This window comes from Anas platyrhynchos, chromosome 12 (genome assembly GCF_047663525.1).
Source record: "Anas platyrhynchos isolate ZD024472 breed Pekin duck chromosome 12, IASCAAS_PekinDuck_T2T, whole genome shotgun sequence".
In the NCBI taxonomy this organism is placed as follows: Eukaryota; Metazoa; Chordata; class Aves; order Anseriformes; family Anatidae; genus Anas; species Anas platyrhynchos.
Genome location: NC_092598.1, coordinates 12,287,626 through 12,299,725, shown reverse-complemented (window position 1 = coordinate 12,299,725; position 12,100 = coordinate 12,287,626). Strand labels below are relative to the sequence as shown.

At 50.3% G+C, this 12,100-nt stretch overlaps 1 protein-coding gene across 7 annotated transcripts in view; it reads left to right on the top strand.

Moving 5' to 3' along the window:
- PLEKHG4 (pleckstrin homology and RhoGEF domain containing G4) overlaps window positions 1-12,100 on the top strand; it is an 83,621-nt gene that overhangs the window by 45,532 nt on the left and 25,989 nt on the right. The gene's annotated exons all lie outside the window — the stretch shown is intronic.

The window sequence follows — 12,100 nt, the reverse complement described above, 5'->3', positions numbered from 1 at the left end:
GGTTCATTTAGATGGTTGTTTAAGTTCTCTTTCCAAGCCAAACCTCCCGTAGCGAGGAGAGGGCCGGATGCTTTGTGCACCCCTGAAGCACAAAGCCTGCTTTGACGATGCCGGTGATCAGCCTTTGGGTCCGAGGCGTTATCAGGGTGCGATTTGCCAAGGCCCTCCTTATGTAAGGGGATTTCCAAGGACCTTGACTGCGAGGAATGCTTTCTGGCTCCAGCAAGCGCTGATCTCTTCACACATTGGTGCGGTTTGCACAGCAAATATTCTCTGCCCGTTTGCAGAATTGGTATGAGAAGCGGGGGGGAATGAGAGAGGCCAGCTGTTTGAAATCCCCGGGGCATTGCACAACTCCTGTTTGTACTGCTAAAACACCTGAAGCCTATCAGCGTGTGAAGGCCTCTGTGCTATGTGCTGTGCAAACAGCAAGGCAGCCCTTGCACCCAGGAGCTTCCAGCCCCAGCGGGAGGGAGATAAGTCCTGCTCTGTGGGTATGGCGGGGGCACAGCGCATGGCCGGGCAGCGAGGGATGGCCCCGTGCATCTGCAGCCTGGCCCTCATTAAATTCTCTGTTGCCATCACAAGCTGAGAGGTTTAAAGGAGGGAAAGGAGGGAAGATAAGAAAGCAGCTTGCAGGGTGTTTCACCCGAGCGCAGGGAAAAGAAGGTTTCTCTCTGAAAATCCAACAAGTGGATGAGGGTGCAAGTCGCTGCCTGTCGCTGGGAGGCAGGGGTTGGCATTTTGGGGCTGAGTGCTAGGGGAGCCTGGGGCCCAGCGGTGTCACCGTTCCGTTTCCCTGCCTGCTGTGACTCCTGCCAGCAGCTCTGGCAAGCTGCGAGGACTCACTTCTTTTGCTGAAATGTTTGAGTGCTCTTGATGCAGTTTGGAGCAGAATTGGGACAATGCAGCCTTTTTATTCTGACGTGGTGTGAGAAGCACGCATAATGCAGGTTGTTGTGGTTTGTGTGTGCCTTTTTTCTCTCCCTTTAAAGCTGCTGTGAGTTGATTAAAATTAGAGTCTTCAGAGAATGGGGAGAACACGCTCGCTTTTTATGTTTTGTTTTGTTTTTAAGCTAAACCTGTGTTCTTGTGCAGGGAAATGATCAACTTTGAAACCTGATCTGACAGAGCCCCTAAGGATAATTTACTGCTTTGATTACCTTAGCGAGGGCAGGGGTGGGACACACACACACAGCGCTTTGATTGCGCTGTGTTTGAGCACATGCCGAGGCAGTGTAGCGTGTTCCCTGTTTAATTCAGGTCGTATTCGTTGCCTACCGGTATGAATGGAGCGTGTATGCTGCAGGTCGGATACGTGGGGCTGTGTCCAGCCTGAGGAGCTTTAACCGAATGCAGATGGAAAATGTTAGTCGTATTTTAGGCTGTGGAACAGTTGCAGAACCTAAATTCCATGCGGTGCTTTAAATAAGGAAATGCCTGCTTGTTGTGTAAGTCAGATGCTCAGGGCAGTGCACTAAAGATGTTCGCTCTTCGCTGCTCCAGGATCCTTGGCAACGAGGAGAAAGGCTCCACGGCTTGGCCAGAGAACTCTGCATAAGGCACTGCTACTTTTAGATCCTCCACAGATTGCACTTGCCCTTTTAGCTCCTCCTGTCCAAATTGCTGTGCAGATTTAGAGGTTCTGGGCTCTGTTACTCTGTAAAGGCTCCTGGGTAAGGCTGCCTTAGCGAACAGGATCAAAGCAGGGTTGTAACAGAACCCTGCAGTTGGCCTCCTAAGCTAGCGTGCAGTGGCTGCTGATGGATGTGGGTCCACCCTGAGCCTTTGGGTGGTAATACGTGAAAATGGAACAGGACCAGCTGTGGCTGTGTGCTCAGCAGGGCCTGTTTATCGCTTTTCTGAGCTTGTGAGTTGTAAAATTTTGATCAGTGCTGAAGTTTTTAATCCTCCTCCCCCCTACTGGTACTTGAAATATCAGTATTTACAAAAGCAAAATGGTTTTGTCCTTCTGAGCCTCCTTATGGCTTTTGTTAATCACGTCACATTATTTTAGTGGTTTTTTTCCCCTTGTGTTGTAAAAACCTGATCAAGCAAAGAGTCACAACAGCCCAGACTTCTTAGTTTGAAGTTGTGAGGCCAGCTCTGAACAGGTAACTGACAAAATCTGCAAGAATTTTATGTAAGTAGAGGCAAACGTTTTAAGAGCAGGAATTTTCTGCAGTCTTAGCTTCAATTAGTTAAAATATGCCAACAATAAATACAGGGCTAATAATAAAAAGCATGATTTTTCTGAAGAGGCATAGAGGGGAAGGACAAGCCCAGCTACACCATCACCATGGGACTGAAGAAGCAAGAGCTCTGCTTGCTGCTGTGTAGGGGATGTGTCCTGCCAGCTCTCAAGGCTGACTTTCCTTCTAGCTTGTAGCTTCACATGGCAAAAAAAAAATAATCCTGAAGTGGTAAGAGCAGAGAGGTACAGACCAGTTGGAAAACATGTAAATAATGCTTAGCTGCAGGTTGGAAGTAGCATCCTGAAATAGGCAAGCAGCCGGTTGCTATCTGCTGAATACCATTTGGATGCACGTAGCAAGCAAACCTTGCTCTAGTCATTCTTCAGTAATGCAACTTCTCCCTTGGGGCTGCTTTTGGCATCTTTCCCTGCTCTGCCCTCCTAGAGAGCCAGGATGTCCTTTGGAGTGTTCGGTGCCGCAGAGCACTGGGACCTTGCTGCTGCTCGGGTCTGACCTGGCCTTTGGGAGGGTTTGCTAAACCAGCGACATGGCTCCTTTCCTACAGAGATTGAACCCATCGCATCAAGTCATGCAGTAGAGGTGCATCACAGGACATCCAATTGTTTCTCTGACAGATGCTTTAAGAGCCTCTGAGAACCCCTCGTGGATGGTCCCCTCCTGAGAGGTGCTGCAGCACCTGGCCGGTGGCTTTGGCTGGTAACTGCTCTCTGTCCCTGGTGTGAGCTGACCTGGAGTCCCTGTGCTCTTTCCCACCAAGCAGTGCTGTAAAAGAGAAGCCTTGCTCACCAGCTGCTGGTCCACAGAGGGTGCTTGAGCGGGTCCAAAGAAGGGCGACGAAGCTGGTGAGGGGCCTGGAGAGTAAGTCCTGTGAGGAGCGGCTGAAGGAGCTGGGCTTGTTCAGCCTAGAGAAGAGGAGGCTCAGGGGTGACCTTATTGCTCTGTATAAGTACATTAAGGGAGGCTGTAGCGAGTTGGGGGTTGGCCTGTTCTCCCATGTGCCTGGTGACAGGACAAGGGGGAATGGGCTAAAGTTACGCCAGGGGAGTTTTAGGTTAGATGTTAGGAAGAATTTCTTTACTGAAAGGGTTGTTAGGCACTGGAACGGGCTGCCCAGGGAGGTGGTGGAGTCACCATCCCTGGAAGTCTTCAAAAGACGTTTAGATGTAGAGCTTAGGGATATGGTTTAGTGGGGACTGTTAGTGTTAGGTTAGAGGTTGGACTCGATGATCTTGAGGTCTCTTCCAACCTAGAAATTCTGTGATTCTGTGATTCTGTGAAAGGCTCTCTGAGCAGTCTTCTGTTTGGATCTCGCCACTGTCCCACCTCCAGGAAGACCAGGCTGAACCTGACTGAGGTGGGGGTGTGGTACTGGTGAGCCTGAATCCTTCTGGTGCCTCCTTCAGCGCTGTAAGGATAGCTCCTGGTAGCTCCAGCACCTGAAGGTGCAGGTGGGCTGCTGAAGCCAGCTTTGCCACTTATTTATTGTTAGAGGAGCCGGCAGGGTTTAAACACAGCACATTTGGTGGCGCACCAGCTGCTGTCCTGAAGGCTCGGTGCTTCTTCAGGTCTGTTAGCTCAGGAGTTGAAAAGGTTCCAGGTTTTGCTGCGCCAGCCTTCCTGGGGATCGAAGTGCCAAGCCATTAGGCTGGCTGAAGTTCCTGTTGGTGAGTGTGGACAAATGCCGTGGAGACATCACCACTTCGGTGCTGTTAATAGATAGTTTTTTATTATTATTTTTGGACAGGAAGTCTTTAATGAACTCAGTCTTTAAGTTTTGTAGGGCTGGCTGGCAGGTGTGTCTCTGGCTTTGGGATATCTCATGTATCGATCAACCACCGTGTGGCCTGGAGACAACTCACCCTGCCAGCTGTAGAAGGCGTAACAACACATCGCTTATTTTGGGGTGGATTTTGAAGATTCCTCTGACACTTCCATAGTAATTGGGAAGCTGCCAAAAGCCAGGCAGCAGCAGTGGGAGCTCTTACTAAGGCAAGGCGTCAACATGGGGACCGGGCAGTGAGGCAGAAACTTCTACCCTGTCTTCAGCCAGATGTTTTCCACTGTTGTTCTCATTATTGCTGCTCTTCTGGCGTGGCCAGGAGCTGGGAATGCGTGCCAAGATGAGGTATCCAGTGCTGCCTTTCGTCCTCTCGATATGCTGTGAGTCAGAAGTGGAGGAAAGGAAATACAAAAGTTTTTTTATTAATGTAAAGGTGCCTGCCTTACACTAGTCGAACCAGAATGCGCCTGGTGTGTTGCTCTGCTGACAAACCTGCACTTAGCACGGCCCAGCAGTGGAGTCGCATCACGTCCTGCCTGCTGGTGGGCAAGGTGGCCACAAGAATAGTAGTGAGAGCTGGAAAAAAAAAAGAGGAAAACCTCAGATGGTGAAAGCATGGCCAGGTTGGGTGCTGGGCTCTGTGCAGCACGGAACCAGAAAAATCATCGTCTCTTCCCCCAAGCTTCTCATCTGAAAAGAATTTGTGCTTGCAAGCTGTGAATAAACAGCTTATAAATAGACAGAGGAGAGAAGCCTCCTTTTGTTTGCGAAGGCAGTGTCGTTAGCCTCTGCTTTGAGGGTGGAGTGGGGAGAGCCAAGAGCTGGTTCTGTCGGCTGGCTATTTTTAGTGTGGCTTGGTGATCTGGATGGGAGCCCTGGGTGGGGACCTGGGCTGAGCAGAGGTAATGGGCAGCGCGGAGCCGGCTTCCTGAGTTGCAGCTGCCAGGTTCCTGATGCTAAACCCGACTCGATTACAGCAGCAGACGCTGCCCGTGCAGCTAACACCGTGCTTAAACCTGCCTGCAGAGGATCCTGGGCTGCCTCGAGCAATGCTCGCTTGGGTCTGGCTGTCCTCACGTGGCCATGTCTCAGCACCCTGTGTTTGCTCCTTCACTGCTCAAGACAGGGAAGCAGTTCCAGTTAAGTGGTGACAGAGCCGGGCCTGCGTCATCTGGGCTGTGGAGAAGCCCTGCAGTGGTTCCTGTCACCCAGCGTGATTTTGCAGACAGAAATCAGAGAATAGAAACTCCAAATCTTACGCATTTTCAGAGAGATTTCCTTCCAGGTTTGGGAGGATGTAAGGACCAGCTGGATCAGCTAACCAAGAGATGTGATCAGGTCTTTGTTCCACCTGAGGCCTCTGAAATTAAGATTTAGATGTTCCTTCATGCTCCGTATCAGAGTGCAACCACAGCGTGTGCTGCAAATAGGATCATCCTGCTCCTCTGCACTGGTCTTCCCGTTCTGAATGACATCTGTGTGGTGCTGCAGGAGCTTGTGTCTGTGGGGCAAGACTCCTGTGGGAAGCAGCTCCTGGGATGCTCCAAGACAGTTGACTCTGGGAGCTTTGGGTACCTTTCATGCTACCACTTTTCCACAGTGCACGCCCCTGACGTGCCCTGCGAGATGCACCTTTGAATGGTAAATACATTTTGCATATTTCTTCTGGGAGCCTGCTCCGAAAACCTTCATCTTTAGGTTCAAATAAACTCTGGGTGTACCTTGAAGTGAGATGAAAAACCCGCGCTGAAATCCTGGCCTCAAAGTTTGGCAGCCCTCTGCCACGAGACGCCTCTGCGCTGTTGCTGGTGCCGCAGAAGATGCTGACAAACACAAAAACCTTTGGCCCTCAGCGGTGCCTGGGTGGCAGCGCTCATCCACGGCCGGGTTTGTTTGTGTCAGGCGGAGGGAGGAGCGCTCGGCGACATTTCTATCCAAACACAGGCCGCGCTGCTTGGTATTCATTTTCTTTACAGTCTAACCTGTTCCCTGTGTTTGCGTGGTGGTTTTTAGCCTGGCAAAAAGCACTTACGCTCGCATTAAACAAACCTTGTTGCTCTGCACATAAAGGAGCGTGGAGCCGTTGTCGTTCTGGGTGTGCGAAGTGCTGTGTGGAGCCTCTCGTGGTGCTTGCAGGGCTCTTCTTAGGTAAGTTTTCATTGTTTTTTGAGGCTTTTCGTGAGAGGATCCCTCCCATCTTCCCCTCTGCTGTTCGTTTTCTACTGTGTTATGTCCTGAATCTTCCTGGATTCAGTGGGACTTCACCCAGAAGATTCCCATTTTGCTTGTTGTTTGCGATCTTTGTCACGCCACCAGGGCATTAGCTAATTAATGACATGCTGTGAGGTTTTTTTATCTGTTTAAAAACATTACGGAAAAAATGGCAAAAAGTTTCCAGTATAGGATATTAGCTGGACCGCCCGAAATTCCTGGCTCAGCCCCCCCCATCCCGCAAGCACCGTGGTTTGTGCAGCTGAGTTGGGGTGGCTGTTTCTGCTGCCGGGGTAGCTGATAGCACAGTCACTGCTACAACCTGTATTGTAAAGCCTGGGAGCGTGTGAAAGGAGGATGTGTCGGGGACGCAGGTACATGGCTCGCAGTGGGTACATAAATTTGAGCAGAGCATCTTGAAACCCTTGAGGTCCTAACTCCAGGAGCACAGCCGACCCAGATACCGAGTGTAACTATTACCAGGTTAATGTACGTGGGGTGAGGTTTGGAGGTAAGAGTTGTTTCCAGCTGGTAGAAGACCACAGCTGAAAGCTTGGTGGTCCCAGAAAAGCGTGGCCATGTCCTGTCACAGGGTCTACTGGGGGGTGAGCTGCCCCGGGAAGTTGGCTCTTTGTTGGCTTTTTGTTGGGTTTCTTTGGATCACGTTTATAGATTGTACTGGGATTGATGAACAACCAGTCTGAACACAGTTTGATTGCAACTGAATGCAGGTCAGGCCGGGAAAAGAATCCGAGGTAGCAGTTGGTAACCACTCCTGGATATTTAACCTGTGTGCTTCAATCCCATTGCTCTGGAGGGACTCCAGAGGATATTTCTCCTGCCAACACGTTTAACCAAACTGTGCTCCAGAGAGGGCTCTCGGCGGTTATGGGCTGCAGCGCATTGTATTAATTGGTTGAGTTGCTCCCAGTGCACGTGCTGGTCAGGGAGCCTGGTGAGGAGGGATTCGGTTGGGTCTGTGGTCTCAGTGATCCTCTGTTCCCACTGTGACCAGCAAGCATCCCACAGGCAGCCCCGAGCTTGGTGTTTGACCGCCCTGCCCTTCTAAGGACACTTTGGGGTTCTGAGCACTGCGCCCAGCTGCTCAAATACCTTAATTAGGTAACGAAAACCACCGTGACTATTTGGGTGCTGCAGACAATAATTACAGTTTATTTAGCGATACCTGCATTAGCTTCATGATGGCTTGTCCAAATTTTAACCTCAGCTGCCTGCGAACTTTTCAGCCTGACGAGCAGGAATTTGCCTTTGAGGTTGACCTCATTTTATGGGATGATTACAAATACGGCAGTCGGGTAGGTTGCTACCAGGATGCATTAATGGCCAAGAAAATCTCTAATGCATTTCTGTTGCTGCAAAACACCCCCCAGGCACACGAGACTTTCCCTGTGAAGCCGGAAGAATTCCTTCCTGAAGCGTTGTTCAGGATGCGCGATGACTGGTAGGCCAGGTATCACCACAGATGATCTGGGCGATGTCCTTGGACCAGGTCGTCCTTTAAATGTCCTAGCTGCCAGATCCTATTCCTGTTCTTCCAAAGCCTGTGGAAACATCCACTAGGAGAGTTCAGCACCAGGAGTGGAAGAGTAGATGAAGGTAATGGCGTAACATCTGGCTGTGTTTCTCCTAAATTACAGAGATCAGGGATATCTGATTTTCCTGGGAAAGCTAGCTGGAGGAAATCCACCTAACTGCCATGCAGCACACCAACAGGAGGCAGTGTCTGTGCTCCTTCCATCCACAACTTTTTACCATTTTAAAACTGACCAAGGCTAGGCAGAGGATGTATTCTGCTTTTAGCCCTCCCTCTAGGTTGGTTCCTCTCTTGGTCAGAGCCGTTTGTCAAGGGGCAGAGCTGCAGAGCAGTGATGGGTCTGCTGCTTCCCTCCCCACGATCTCTGTGCAGCTGGGAGGCACAGCTCCTGCAGCACCTGCTTTTGCAAGCCTGCTGGATGCCTCCTCTGTGGCCTCGTGTTTCTGTAAACAAACCAGGTATTTTGCTTAGAAAACTGAAGTGTAACTCTCCAAGGCTAGCTTTTGTGAAGGATGGATTCAGACAGAAATGGGCTTTCTAAATTATAGGTTTAAAATTACCCTGCCATTATACAACAGCTTGGCACTCCTCCAGAAAACTGAAGATGTTTGGAGTCTTTTCCACTGAAACGATAATTACCCAATGAAAACAGGATTTGGGGAAACATAAACTGACATCAAGCTACTCCTTTTTGCTATAAATTATATTGAATCTGCACTATTGCAAAATTACTTTGGATGATTTGAGCATGGAAGAATGCAGCGAAAGACTCTTATTACCGCACTCACATGTACAGGGAGACTGCAGTGCATCCAAACGTACCCAAGCTTAGACAAGACTTTCCACTGACTTAAAACAACTCGCTGCTTTTCTTCCTCAGAGCTGCTCAGGCCACTATTAAAATATCTTCAAGGTGCTGAACATCCCTGTGTTTCCATTTGTGTGCCAGGATAGAAGCCGCTTTTGGTCCTTTGACCATGTTTTCAGTGCTTGTTTGAAGCTTTTGAAAGTACCAGCACTCCAAGCTGCCTTGAAAGCAGTGAAGGGCAGGAATGGAAAAACTCTGTGTCTGAAAAAAGAAATAGCTGCATGTGCAAGGCATAATTTTGCTGTGCAGCTCCTGGTTGCAAGGTATCGTTGAGTTTACTGGGGCTCCAGAAGTGATTTAGGAAGGAAATTAGAAAGTTTATCAGCAAATGGGTGTAGGTAAACAGATGGACAGAGATCTGGGATAACGTGCACGGTGCTGAAGGATACTTTTGGTGAGAGCTGGAAGTGCTTAAGGGAATCCAAAAAAACCCAAACTTCCCCATCGGCTGTAGTTCTTTGTGTGCCTCGGTTTGCATACCTGCTGCATACAATGGGGAAAGGGTTGTGCTCGCCTCTGTGTGAAAGAGTGCGAGATGGATGTTAGGCAGAGCCTGTCGGGTAGCTAAAAGTGAGCTGTCAGGAGCTGACAGCACATGAATGGAGTTCCCTTGGAGATGCAGCGGAAGACCAACAACTAGACGGTGAGGATTTAATGACTGCCTGCTGAGTGGGGCACAACGTGGGAGAACAGCGCCGCCAGACCTGCCAACGAAGGATGGAGGTGCTGGGCTGCTGGAGCAGCTCGGTGGAGGAGGAGGAGGAATGGTGCGAGGCTGGAGGTGCCTTTTGGAAGTTTTTTTTCTGTGTGCCTTACGTGTGGTTGCTCTGCAGGAACGAGGGAAGGGGCAGCTTCATGGTGCTGTATTGTGCTCCAGGTGTGTCAGTACCTTGCTGCAAGGACTCTCAGAAAACAAGATGACTTAAATGACAATGGTAAGACTTTTAGATAGCAATACATACCCTGAACAGCCTGACTTGCAAGGGAAAATGAGCTCATTTCGAGCCCTCTTAACCTGAGATGAATTCTGTGTCCAGTTCCTGATGATAGTGTAAGCACCCAAGTGCATCTTTAATCTGACTTTACGCAAGTTTGAGAGGTCTGTGGATCAGTAAAGCAGAGCTTCTCCCTGTGTGGAAACAGAACATCATTTCTAGTAGTATTAATGTTACTGAATCTGCTGGAATAACAAAAAGGTGGCTGAGTGTCTGTAGATCTGGGACGTGCAGTCACATTTGTCAGGATGTGGGTTGCACTGGGTGCTTCAGAGGGCTCAGTCCTTGCTTCTGACCTTGAAGCCATAACTTGGTTCTTCCCTACAGCCTCCTGTAAACCCAAGGAAGGCTTGGCCTCAGTGACATCTGCAGAGCCTGGCTCTTTCTGGTGTTGCCAACCATCTGGGGTAGTTCCTGCAGTTGTGTCAAGGAAGGTGCATGCGGCCAGGAGAGCACAGGCGTCTGTGATGCATTACTTCAGTCCTTCAGCTACATTGTAGGGTTGCCATCCTGCAATGTCTCATTAAATACCAAAACCATCCATGTTTTCATCATGAATTTAGGGTGAGGGGGTTGTTCACACACCCTTTCCCCTTATGGAAGAGTAGCAGATCGATCCAGCTTGTTGCCGAGTGCCACCAAAGTAGCGCCAGCACCAAAGCGACCTCTCTGGACGCTCAGAGAAAGGCTGGAAAAACATCTCGTGTCACCGTGCTTGCATTTAGCAGCCTGCGAAGCCTGAAGTTGCAGGTGCCAGCGGGGGGAGAGCGTTCAGTAGGTGAGCTGCTTTCCTCCTGCCAGCAGGGACTTCAGGCCTCTGGGAGCGAGAGCGAAGGGTGTCTGCCTGTCTGGCAATCAATGCTGCGTTTTGCTGGAGCCTTCTTCAGAAACCAGGACCTAGCATCAATGCAGCTGCCAAGTACAACTCCCAGCGATCTCCCGAGCTGTTTCTCATTAGCTCTCCTCGCCGTGTCGCTGCTGCTGATGGGACCTCGCCATCTCATCAACAAACTTCCCAGAGCTCAGCTCAGACAGCGCTTATGGCTCCGCTGCTGCAAGTTTCCTGGGTCTGTCCTTAGGAAAAGATTGCAAAACAGAAGGCTCAGATCCTCTCTGTTTGTTTACGGGTGGTTTTGGGGAACACAGAAGCAGCCTAGCAGCTTGTAGCTTTCCGCTGAAGCTTGCAGACACGCCGGAGAGAACCTGTCTCCTCTGCGCTGCAGTAGCACTGATCTTAGTCCAGAAACAATTTGTTTTTTTGGCTGCGCTTTGGAGAAATTCATTCAGTCTAATGGCATTTCGCAGAGGAAAAACAAAAGAGGCTAAGAGCCTGAGGTTTGGGAAGTTGGCTGCTGCGCGTCGGGTGGAATTCTGAATGGAAAAATCTTGTGGATTCCTGCTCTGCAGAGATATTCGTCCAGGCCACTGCGCTGCCTCATGGCAGGCACTGGCTGAAAGCTGCAGGGTGGCTGTGACTAAGTTCAGCTGCGTCTCACGGGTTCAAGGTGCCTACAGCCTAAGGCAGGAATAACCCCGAATGCTGAACGGCACGTATTAATTTCCATTAGCAAAGCTTTCACAATTTTATTAGCTATCTATGTTTCACAAGTGCTTTGGATAGTTTTAATAATGTGACTGAAAACAGCCGTGCTCTCGTAAGCCGGGTAGTTGTAAGACAATTGTAATGTGAAAGTGGATTTAGGGTGAGTACAGGAGGAACTTAGTGCCAGAGGAAGCTGTAGGACTTTGTAAGTGCCCACTGAGTCCTTCCTGGTAGGAGAAAGGGAAATGCAGAAGCAGGAGAAGTCTGGGAAGCTCAGGGACACGCAGAATAAGCATGAATGTCTGCCTGTCTCCTGGATCCTGGCTGTAGCTCACCCAGAGCTGTGCTGGAGGCGCTCCACGTGCCCAGGAGGAACTCGCTGACGTTCATCGCCTCACCAGGGCTGAAGCAGGTGCTGGGTCCCTGGCTGCAGCCTCCAGGAGTGCCTGCATCCATCCCTCTGTCCCTGCCCACGTGCACTTTGCAGCCAGGCTGGCCAGGAGCCTGCTGCTTGGTGTTGCTGGGCTCTGGTCAGAGCAGTGTCCCGTGGAGGACGGGCAGCTCTGCTTTGTCTTCAGATTTTCCTGCACACGCTCCTAGCACTGGGGCGCTGCACACCTGGTGGGTTTGTTTGGCTGGTGAAAGGCCCTGAGAGCGAGCGGGGTGTCAGGAAGAGATTTCCTTCCTAGTGTTCGCTTATTTCCTTATTTAAATCAAATTTAAAAGCTGCTTTTATAGAAACTGAAACTGCCCAGCCTGTGTTTCGTGAAAGCCCTTTGATGCAACAATCCGTGCGTATGAACAGCCGGGTGGCCTTTCTGAAGGTGTGACCGGGACAGCCGAGTGTCGCAAGGCACCTGGCTGCGAGGAGGTGCCCTCGTCCCTCCCGCCAGGTCGTCTGCGCTGGGATCACCGAGCGGTGAATCACGGGG